Source organism: Clarias gariepinus, chromosome 23 (assembly GCF_024256425.1).
Source record: "Clarias gariepinus isolate MV-2021 ecotype Netherlands chromosome 23, CGAR_prim_01v2, whole genome shotgun sequence".
Classification (NCBI taxonomy): domain Eukaryota; kingdom Metazoa; phylum Chordata; class Actinopteri; order Siluriformes; family Clariidae; genus Clarias; species Clarias gariepinus.
The window spans coordinates 6,168,947-6,180,215 of record NC_071122.1 but is presented as its reverse complement, the minus strand read 5'-3'; positions in this window follow the sequence as shown (position 1 = coordinate 6,180,215).

Here is an 11,269-nt window from a genome sequence, read left to right as displayed (position 1 = left end):
TTAATTTCTTGACATTTCTATTTAAATTGTTTTTAATTGTTGTTAATTTTCCCTACATTGTTTCCCAAATTTTCAATTTCATGACTTTTAATTTTAACATAAGTACAAGGGATTGCATAATCCCTTGTACTTATATTTTTTCTTTACTAATTCTGTACACATTTCTCCCAAATTGAAATATTCATGGGATATAAATGTTCATGGGAAGACAGTAAACTTAGTATATGAATGCAAGTAGGGTTGAACGTATTTGTAGGGAACCTGACGAATACCAGATGACGTCAATCTTTAGTCTTGTAATGCTTAAAGGTTTACGCTGGAGCATTTTAGGTGAGCTGAAGGAGTTGAGATGACGTAAGTGACTGATCAACTCTGGTTCAACATTAGTATCATTTACAATGGATAGGTATGGCCATGTAGGGATGCTTTCTCTCTCTTTCTCTCTCTCTCTCTCTCTGTCTTTCTATTGTCTGTCTATTCTCTTTTTGTGTGTCTTTGCTTTCATTATACACGAGAGAGGATGGGATTGAGTGAGGAGAACCCACTGATTTCCAGCCGGCTCTGTGTGCATCACCCCTCCCTCTGTTCCCTGTAGGTGTTATAAAGAGAGCAGGATCTCAGTGTAATCTGTCCGGACTAATTTAGCTCCTGTCAGTCTACACGCTCAGCATGGGTATTCTGTCTCACACACCTGTATGTAGACACACACACACGCGCACACACGCACGCACGCATGCACACATACCCTAAAAAGAGAAGGACAGGGAATCCTTTTTCAGTGTGGAAAATCCAATTTCTTTTCTTAAAGACGGATTGAGCTGGATTTGTGAGCAGCATTTAAGTACCTTTTAAAAAAAAGTCCTGTTAAATGTGTAACATTAAAACCAGATTAAGAAGGAATTACTCAAAATCTGCTCAGAAAGAAAGAAACAGCAGCTAAAACAAAGAGAAACAAAGCAGGCTGGACATAAATGAAGATGATTGCGGGTATTTGGGAGCATGCCGACAAGCCCGGTGCTGATTGATGCAGACAGATGTAAAGAGATACCACCCTGCTTAGGGATAGGGGTTTAAAAGAATTTCGAACAAACTAAGAAAATTCTAAATTTAAATATCCTTATCAACCAATTAAGATCTAGTTTTTTTGTTCCCTGTACGTATTAAAGGAAATGTTGCAGTGTCAGGAAGCAAGCAGCATTGTACCTTTTGCAGCTCAGACCTAGAACCGTGTCCTAATTTAGCACTGTATCTATTTCTGTCCGAGCCTTGGGGGAATACCTACATTTGTCAAAGGGAGTGTGCGCGTGTGTGTAGGTGCAAAGTGAGCGTGGCATGGATGCCGAATACGTGGAGATACTCTACTAACTCTACTAAGTGTGATTTGGTTTTAGTCAATGCAATGGCACATTAATCAAGAGCATCAAAACACACACGCGCACACACGCACACACGCACACACACATATACTCTTTAGTATAAACCAACACACAATTCTTTGCCACAACACCTTCTTCAATATCATCTCTTTAAACAAAGACGAAACAACACAAAAGCAAAACAGACATTACATATTATTGCAAAAAAAAAAAAAAAAATGGGAAAAAACAATAGATCTGTGTCTGGAGTTTACATATATGGAACAAGGGGCGTGTAGGATGCGTTCGGTTGCACTCACCTCACCCTCGCTCTCTGTCCTTGCCGGAGCTGTGAAAAGGATTGGCTCTGAGCAGCCAAGCTACTGCACACTGAGACAATGGAGCAGAGAGAGAGAGAGAGAGAGAGAGAGGGATGGGATGGGGAGGGGAGGGGAGGAGAATGAAGGAGAGTTAAGGAGCGAAGAGTGAGAGAGAAGGAGGGGTGCACAAGGAGAGGGACTGAAGTAGACAGCCAATCAGTGCCGAAATCAGCACGGGCTATCTGACGAAATGCCTGTGGATTAGCGATGTGCAGCTTTTTAGAAGAAGAAGAAGGATGGAAGAAAATTGTGGCAAGTGGAGAGAATGAGAGCGAAAGAGAGTGTGAAGGCCCTTGGTGAATAGGAGAGTGAAAAAATAAAAATAAAAAGATGGAGGAGGAAAAACTATATGGTGCCAAGGTCTTTCTTCTCTGTATCGTGAAGTGTGGTCAAAGGTCAAAGGGCGCAGCTTGAGTTGCTTCCTTAAAATCAAAAATCGTAAACGTGTCTATAGTCGTGAGACATATAGTATAGAAGACTGTCATCACTCTTCGAGTCTCGTTCTCACCGGATGGTAAGGACTGCATCTCATATTTGCTCCGGAATCTTGACTTGGCCCTCCCTCTTTCCCTCCCTCCTCCCCTGATCCCACCGTTCTCGCTCCTTTAATCTCCTCAGGGGTCCCACTTTCTCTCTCCGTATCCTGTATATCGGCTCCGGATCATCAAGTGCTACGTCTTGGGTGGTTCAACAACCCTCCCTCCCACCACCACACCTCTCCACCCCTCCGCACCACCTCTTTTAACACACAGATAATACAGGGAAAAAACGCTACTTCAAAAAAAAAAAAAAAAAAACCACCCTGCACCAGGTGTTCTGTCCGGATTGGCCACTCGTCTGGATCGGCAAGGGTGCAGGCAATCTCCAGCTCCAATTATTTTGGCCTCAAAAGCTGAAAAAGAAGACAAGGGTCTGACTCAAAAAGGCCTTTTGGTGTGGAAAGGAATGAAATGGAATGAAAAGTGCTTTTCAGCGTCGCCGAAGTCCTGAGAATTCGACACAATTAGACCGAAAACGTCCCAAACTGTGCCTCTGACAGCGAAGGGAGGGGAGAGCGGGAGGAGGGAGGGAGGGAGGGAGCCAGATAGTCGCAGATTGTCAAGGCCGAAAAATCGACTGTACAAGTTTGTAGGGAAGATAGTTTTGCTCCCCGAGATGAAGAAAAAACGAGGATGGATTGGTTTTCTTTCAGCAGCTGCCCCGTTCGGTGTGGGTCTTTTCTTCTTTTTGGCGTTTTGTTCTCGCATGGAGAGCTCTTGCCGGGACGATCCATCACACGGACAGGAAGAACGAGTGCGGTGCGCTGAGTCTCGGCAGGTGCTGCATCCGTCTCTCTCTTCCTCAGCCGGACAAAGCTCTCCCCCCTGCTCTCTCTCCTATTTTCTCCATCCTCTCCTCTCCCAGCTCTCTGGCTGCTCATTTTCTCTTCCTTGGCCGTGACAAAAAAAAATAAATGAGTGGGATAGCGCTGTGTGGGATAGAGAGAAAAAAAGACACGTGGAGAAAGAATAAATGTAGAAATAAAAACAGGAGGAGGGTGACAAAAAATGAGATGGAGAGGGGGGAAAGATGACTGGATTCTTATAGAAGTGAGTCGTCTGAGGGAGGAAGGGAGGAAATGAGGGAACGAGGGAGGATGTAAGCGAGTTCTCCTGTCCCACACACACACTCCCCCATGCCTGGGAAAAAAGTGTGGGAGAGATGAAGTGGCGGAGGTGGCGGTGATTCAGCCAACAGCCTCTCCCATCCTCTTCGCTCTGTGCCCCTGAAGAAGGGAACCAGCTCATGCACACCGAGCCTCCTTTCTCCTCCCCTCCCTCGTTTCCTCCCTTTTTCCCCCTCTCTCGCTCTTTCTTTCTTTCTCTCTCTGTCTCTATTTTTTTTGCTCCCATACACGCTCAGTTCATTACAATTCACTGGTTCTTACCGTGACACGCTTCACTAACCCACTCAGCGAGCTCAGGCAAAGCGAGACACTGAATTCTAATGCAGGAGGGAGAGGGTAGGTGGGGTAGGGGGGTGCGGGGCAAAAGCAGTCCAGCAGGTGTCCTCTCTTTCCTTTCGTACCCATCTGTCTGATAAAGAGCCCAGCCTTTCCAGAGCACGTTCTGTTTTGTTCGCTTAGTCCCTTCTTCCACAAGCCGGGCTGTACTGAGTGAGGAAAGAAAAAAAGAAAAAAAACGCTCAAAGGCAGGGCCACACAGGGTAGTGAGAAGAAATAATCCAAACAGCCTTTTAGGGGGGCAAAATGTATATTTGCTACTCATTTCGATGGAGCTAATACTCAGTGGGAGCGATTGGATTGCAAAAGTAAACACGCCTGTGTTGATGTCTGGCCACTTAGTGTGGTTTAGTTTACTGATACAACTCGATTGGTGAGTATTCCAGACATGAGGTAGATAGGGAATATGTTAAGCTGTGGAATATAAAATGTTATAAAATGTTTATTATGTACATTATACAGATCATCTTATAGCAGTTATTCAATCAACCAATCACATGGCAGCAGCACAAGGCACCATGCAGATCAAGACCTTCAGTAAATGTTCAAATCAAACTAGAATAAAAAAAAAGTGATTTTAACCATGATTTTAACCTTTCTGTACAAACTCTAGAAGCTGTTCTGTCTGAAATTCCCAGAAGATCCCAGCATGTTCTGAATACCCAAACCAGCCCATATGGTACCAACAACCATACCACAGTTAAAGCCACATAGACTACCAAAGTATATTACTTTTTTCTTCATTCTCATTAGTTTTGACAGATAGTCAAACCCAAATAATCATTCAGATACCCCCAAAAAATCTGCAATGAACTCTAACAATTTAAATAATAGTTTTTGAACATCACATATTGTGCCTATGTAGGCTACACTGTACACCACTATCGAGCTAGGCTTTCTTACAAAATCTAGACATTAGATTAGATCCTGCATCCTCAATAAACAAGCTTCAGTTAGTCCAAAATGCAGCCGCCAGGGTTCTCACTAGATCCAGAAAATATGATCATATAACCCCAATATTATCATCCCTGCACTGGCTACCTGTTCAATTTAGAATTAATTACAAAATAGTATTACTTACTGTACATATAAGGCTTTAAATGGTTTAGCTCCCACATACCTAACCAGTCTTCTGATACGCTATAATCCACCACGTCCCTTAAGATCAAAAAACTCTGGACTTCTTGTAGTTCCCAGAATTTCAAGATCTACAAAAGAGGGTAGGGCTTTTTCATATTTAGCTCCAAAGCTTTGGAATAGCCTTCCAGACAGTGTTCGGGGCTCAGACACAGTTTCCCAGTTTAAAAGTAGACTCAAGACGCATCTCTTTAATCTGGCATACGCGTAACTCATCCCATAACCTCATTGTCCAGTACATCTATCCTGAATTGCAACTACGCTAATTCTCTCCATCTGTTCTGTACTTTTCTACCCATCCCGAGGCATCTGGAGATTGTACCAGCTTCAGTAGACAAAGGCCAACCCTGCGAGGGTCCTGAGGCATCCAGAGAAGGACCAGCTCCAGCTGGATTCTGCTTTATTATGGTTGGAGCTACACATCCTGCTCCTGTGCTCCCAGTGATCCAGACCCCATCTGCCCTCTGCACCTACTGACTCATCCCTATGCTGAACTGGACTTCATGTTAATTTAAAGAATTTCTGTTATATTGTACTTTCAGCTGCATAACACCAATGGTGTTATATCATCCCTATCTGTTATCACCCAAATGAGGATGGGTTCCCTGTTGAGTCTGGTTCCTCTCAAGGTTTCTTCCTATTGCCATCTCAGGGAGTTTTTCCTTGCCACTGTCGCCGTCACCCTTGGCTTGCTCATCAGAGACATTTCATTCATTCATCTCATTATTATCTAGACACATTTTTCTCACACATACACAATTTATTATTTTTATTTTATTATATATATATATATATATATATATATATATATATATAATTATTATTTTTTAATGCATTTCTTTCATTTTTGTGAAGCTGCTTTGAGACAATGACCATTGTTAAAAGCGCTATATAAATAAAATTGAATTGAATTGATGTGCATTGGTTCATTTACTATAGATCCAGGGTGTGTTTTCTGTTACATGCGAGGACAGTATAAGAAATCAATAACCAGACTTGTTCCAAATCAGATCCATGCTGTTTAACTAGGACTCAAAATTATCATCAATTTTTGGATTTTTACATTTAACAATTGTACAGCGACCCAAATCTTCAAACAAATACAAACAAATACTGATAACACTGATTCTCATGTTCAGTGTGACCATTAACAGTCACTTAGGCTGCTACATGATTGGCTAATTGTTTTAAGGGCAAACATTAGGTACAGTATAAAGCAGATGATGGTGTATTATGTTACTTTTTTAATATTATTTCTATTAAGGTATTTTTTCTACTTCATTACTGTCAGAGCTTCTGTTATAGAAAACAAATCAACAACTGAATTCAAATAAATTTTCTTTGACTAAAGAACAGAATTTCGACGTCCAATGAGGAAAGAACAAAGAAAATTTCTACTCAAAATGAAAGTAACTCAGGCTTCAGTACGTGAATTAAAATCCAAAATGGCTTTTTAGGGCATTGACAGACATTAAAGTATCTCTTCAATTTTTAATGAAATAATCTGCAGCTACAAATATTTCAGACTATTTTAAGAAGGTAAATACACATCCTTTATCACAGTAATTCTGTCAGGTTTTTTGTTAACAAAAACCTAACATGAAGGTGACCATGTTTTATTTTTTCCCCCCTTGGAACTTTATATCCAGATTGTAAAGAAGTTCACTTTAAGGTTTTGAGAAAAGTCATGCATGCATTTTATGTTTCCTAAATAAGATCCCATTTTTCATAACTTGTGAATGCATTCTTTATGTATGTGAAACCAAGACCACGGAGTATACAGTGTTTCAGCTTTTCTAAAAATGCTGAAAATGTCTAAGCACTGACTGAGTAAACATTCTGGCTTTTAATAAATGATTAAATAAATGCAATCCGTTTGGCAGAATTTTGAACTTCGAAATCAATTCGAAATTCAGCTTTGAATTAACTGTTTACATGCACATGAGGTGAGGATGCCTTGAGGATTATTCTATTTGAAATGTCACCATGATATTGTTGTTGGATACGTGAGTGCCGGCAATGTGGCTGTTTTATCATATCGACTGTCATGTTAGAGAAATAAAAAGAGCATTTTTCATTGCTCGAACCTTACAGACGACATGAGTACCATCAATCTGCTTCAGTACCATTTTATGGCACGACACTAGGAGCATGATAAGAAGCTCTATATTTTTAGAGATTCTCCCACTGGAATACTCTCCAAGATTTCATTCAATCACCTTTAGCTTGGATTACAGCACACAATGTGGTGTCCATTCCATGCCATGTGTGAAAATGATTCCTTATGCTCCCAGAAGCACTCTTTTACAAGCTGAAATATGGAATGGAATATGGAAGCTCCGTAGATGTGATACCCTGGTCATTTTTGGTCATCAGCTGACTTTATTTTACAGTATTGCCATATAACGTTGCTGAGCCTAGACCTGAGCATCTGAAGCAACTCCAAATCATAACCAGAGGCTTATACAGTGGGCACTATGCATGATGGGCATCACTGCGTGCACTTCGCTTCTTACCCTGATGTGCCCATCACTCTGGAATAGGCTCAATCTGGACTCATCAGACCACATGACCCTTTTCCATTGCTCTAAAGTGCATTCTTTATGCTCTGTAGCAAACTGAAGCCGTTTTCCTAAAGAGTCTCCCTAACAAGTGTTGTTATGTATACACAGCTGTTTAGTCCCACTCCTGTGAGTTCTCATCACATTGTGCATGTGGAAATGCTCTAACTGTACTTTACATAAAGTGTATATAATATGCATATGCAATATATGTATGTTTATATAATGTGTTAAACTGTTCTAAACCAATTCTAGTAATTTAAGCCGTTTCCTTTGTTGTTTTCTTTGCTTGATGAAGGACAGTAGTTTGACACTTTTAAAGCAGTGACATTTTTTTTCTTCAGGCAATGTACGTTAGATCTGTATGCAAAAGCTCAGTATGCAGTAAAGTGACCTAACTAGACATAGTCCAATAAATAAGTATGGGAAAAATAAAAGTCTCAGATCACTGATGTGATAAGCGAATGTCTGGTATGAAAACATTCGACCCTTTCACGGATCTAATTTGAGTCTGAAATGTGAATTATGCAAATAGAAGTGATATTAGTGCACTGACAGATCATTGTTAGCGTCCAGGCAGTGTGACTGATTGCCTAGTTAAGCTAATTCACAGCCAATCTCGCCTCGATCTTTGACCGAAACTGATATTTCAGACCATAATAATTACACTGCATCAAACAAATCCACAAATTCCAGCAAAAGGGCACCCGAGTGATATTCTACACTATGTGCTATGTGGATTCGTGTCTTGTGAGAAAGTTTGCTTTCCTGAAATGTCAGACAATATCGCAACCGGGCCCTTGTGACCTCCCGTGGGAATTGTGTTTATTACGATTAAAAAGTCATTATTGTTCACTGTTGAAGTGTCGATGCCCATTTCGGAGATTTGACTGACAATTGTGACAAGCCTGCAGGAGTCTGTTTGTGTCTGTGCGAATGTGTGTCTGTGTGTGCGTGCTCATGAGCGTGTCTGGATTGATGGTGAACGATTTTCTTTCTCTTTCTGTCTTTCTCGCCTTTTTTTTTTTTGCTGTTGTGTATACATAGATTAGAGATGCAATAAAACTGTCATGGGGGAACGGGCCTGTCACTACACTTGATTCCTGCAGGAAGCGATTGAGCTGCTCTCTCTCTCTCTCTCTCACACACACACGCGCGCGCGCACACGTTACCTACCATGCCCAAGGCTTTCCGGTCCCAGCTTCCATTTAATTAAAGTAGGATTGAGCTTAGAATCATTTAGTGCATTCTTCAGCTCCTGATAAGATGGTAACACAATGATGCAGACACGTTTCACATGTGTACTATCTGCGACACTATTTATACGTGTACTCATTAATGATTCAAATATCCATATCTGTGTCTGTATTTAGATTTCATCCTGAAGTGCATTTTTTTTTACAATTAAAATACTGTATAAACTCTGCCACATTTTAATCAAAGGGTAGAAAACAATGGAGAAAAACCACATGAGAAACGTCAGCAGTGTCAGCACAGATAGTAAATTCTGTCTCTGACACTTTCTCAACCTCTGCTGCATCACATCGCATCAAATCACATCAGTTATTTTCTTATAATATCTTCTAACAAAATTAGCTGGTAAAATTTTCCATAATATAAATAAATTGCTTAAGTAACTTAAATGGCCTAATTTAAACCATTGCATCTTTGACCAGGCAGTTACTAAGGATGCTTTAAATGCATTATGTAACTTTTTCATTGTTTTTTGCCCAACAAACTTCTGACTACATGTATTTGAAAGTGAAACTGTCTAGCTTCTGCAGTGTTCCACAGGATCCTAGCCTTAACCAGACACGCTGTGAACATTTCTGACCAAGGTTTCTTAAAAAACAAAATGAATAAATCAATAATAATAATAATAATAATAATAAATGAATAGTGCATCTCTGGCTCATATGTGTGTTTGCCGCTAAAACATAATAATATTCTGTATTAAACTGATAATTTGCTTGTTATGTATTATATTGCAGTTTTTTGGCAGTATTTGAGCACGTTTATTCACACTAAAACTTGTGTATTGTTTCCAAAAAAAATCTACTTTTACACTCACTGTTTTTTGTGATTGTATTGTAGTGCATTGTTTCTTGTATGCTTACACACCTGCATGTTCTGAAGTCTTCTGTTACAGTATAATTCACTGTATAATTAATGTTTTGTCATGTGTAGGTTTGTGTTGTTTTTTTGCTTAGCACCATAGACCTGGAAACATTGTTATATTTTATCGTGTACCGTTCCAGCTGTTTATGGTTGTCTATTCAATCAAAATGCAATCAGTAATCAACAAAGACATCTTTTCATCACTGCATTTTTCAGCAAATTTAACATTTTAAATCAGATGTATTAAGCTTGTATTAAGTTTTTCTTCCATAGAAAATCTATATTTTGTAACTTTTTTCTAATTAAGCGTTAAGAGGTTTCTCGGTGTTTCATTTATGAATAGCCTGGAGTAGTTGTTGACCAAGCGCACCACTGGTCGTTCAGGCAAAAAGAACTGACAGTGATGAAGAAGCCAATAAGTAGTCATTATCACTGAAGTCTTAGACACCCGCAGCATCGATGCTACACACTTCATGGTGAACTACCTGCACAATCACTATGTGCCAACTTCTTTCCTTTCTGTTTCATTACAGCCTGACAGATGTCTAAAAGATGGATCCAGAAGGCACAGCTGTATCAGGTGGATAACAAGCTAAAGATAAAAAAATTTAATAATTAAAAATGTGGAAAAAAAAAAAACAGCACATAACAGACACATTGACATGATATACCCACTGAGCTCACTATGTACATCATGTCAATGTGTCCATTATGTGCCATTTTTTTACATTTATATATATAAATATAATATATAATATATAATATATAAATAACAAATAACAACAAACACCAATGACTGGGCAGGAATAAGACCAGGTTTTAGCACTGATGCAGTTACGACATTGCCGGGGCCTTAATCCTGACCTGAATACACTATTGAACACGTACCATTACCTGGATTGAGACACACTAACTGAAATGGACCCACTGCTGAAGGAGAGACAGTGTAGTCTCAGACGACACTTTGAACGAGTGTAACAAGAGTGTATCCCAGTCAGATGGATACACTCTTGACTTAAAGATACTACTGACTGGGATACACTGTTGGGTTGGAGTCAACACTGACTGCGATACACACTTGGCTTACAGACAGCGCTGCCGCTGGGATATGCTGTTGACTTGGAGACACCACTGAGTGTGATACACTGTTGACTTGGAGACAATGCTGACCCTAGGATATGCTGTTGACACTGTTGAGACCAGTGACTGGAGTTGACCTGGACATATTGTTAACTGGAAGACACTGTTTATCCAGAAACGCTAATCAAGACGTACAGTACCACTGACTGAGGTGACACACTGCTAATTGAATACTCTACCGAGTACTGGAATAGAGTACTAACTTGCACACAAGTTGGACCATCTCGCTAATTCCATAGAAAAAAATATTTTGACACATTTCAATATGCAACATGTTATCTTCCTTTGTTTTCTGCTTCAAATAATCGTTCTGCTACGGCTGTATTTAAAATGTGAGTGCCAGAAATGGGTGGATCTTTGATGCTCAGCATGTCAGTCTCCTGCGGGGAGAAGAAAACAGTGTTTTGGTGTGTTTTGGAGAAAGAAGGAAATTTAACTGTGTGCAGCTGTTTACAAAGTATACATCACTTACTGCATCGAAGGCACAGAAAAGTGTGGGTTGCCACAGAGATAGATATCCTGGCTCTACCTGAAGCCAGTCCAGCACATTTTTAGTCCTTGAAAAGCACCAGCTAG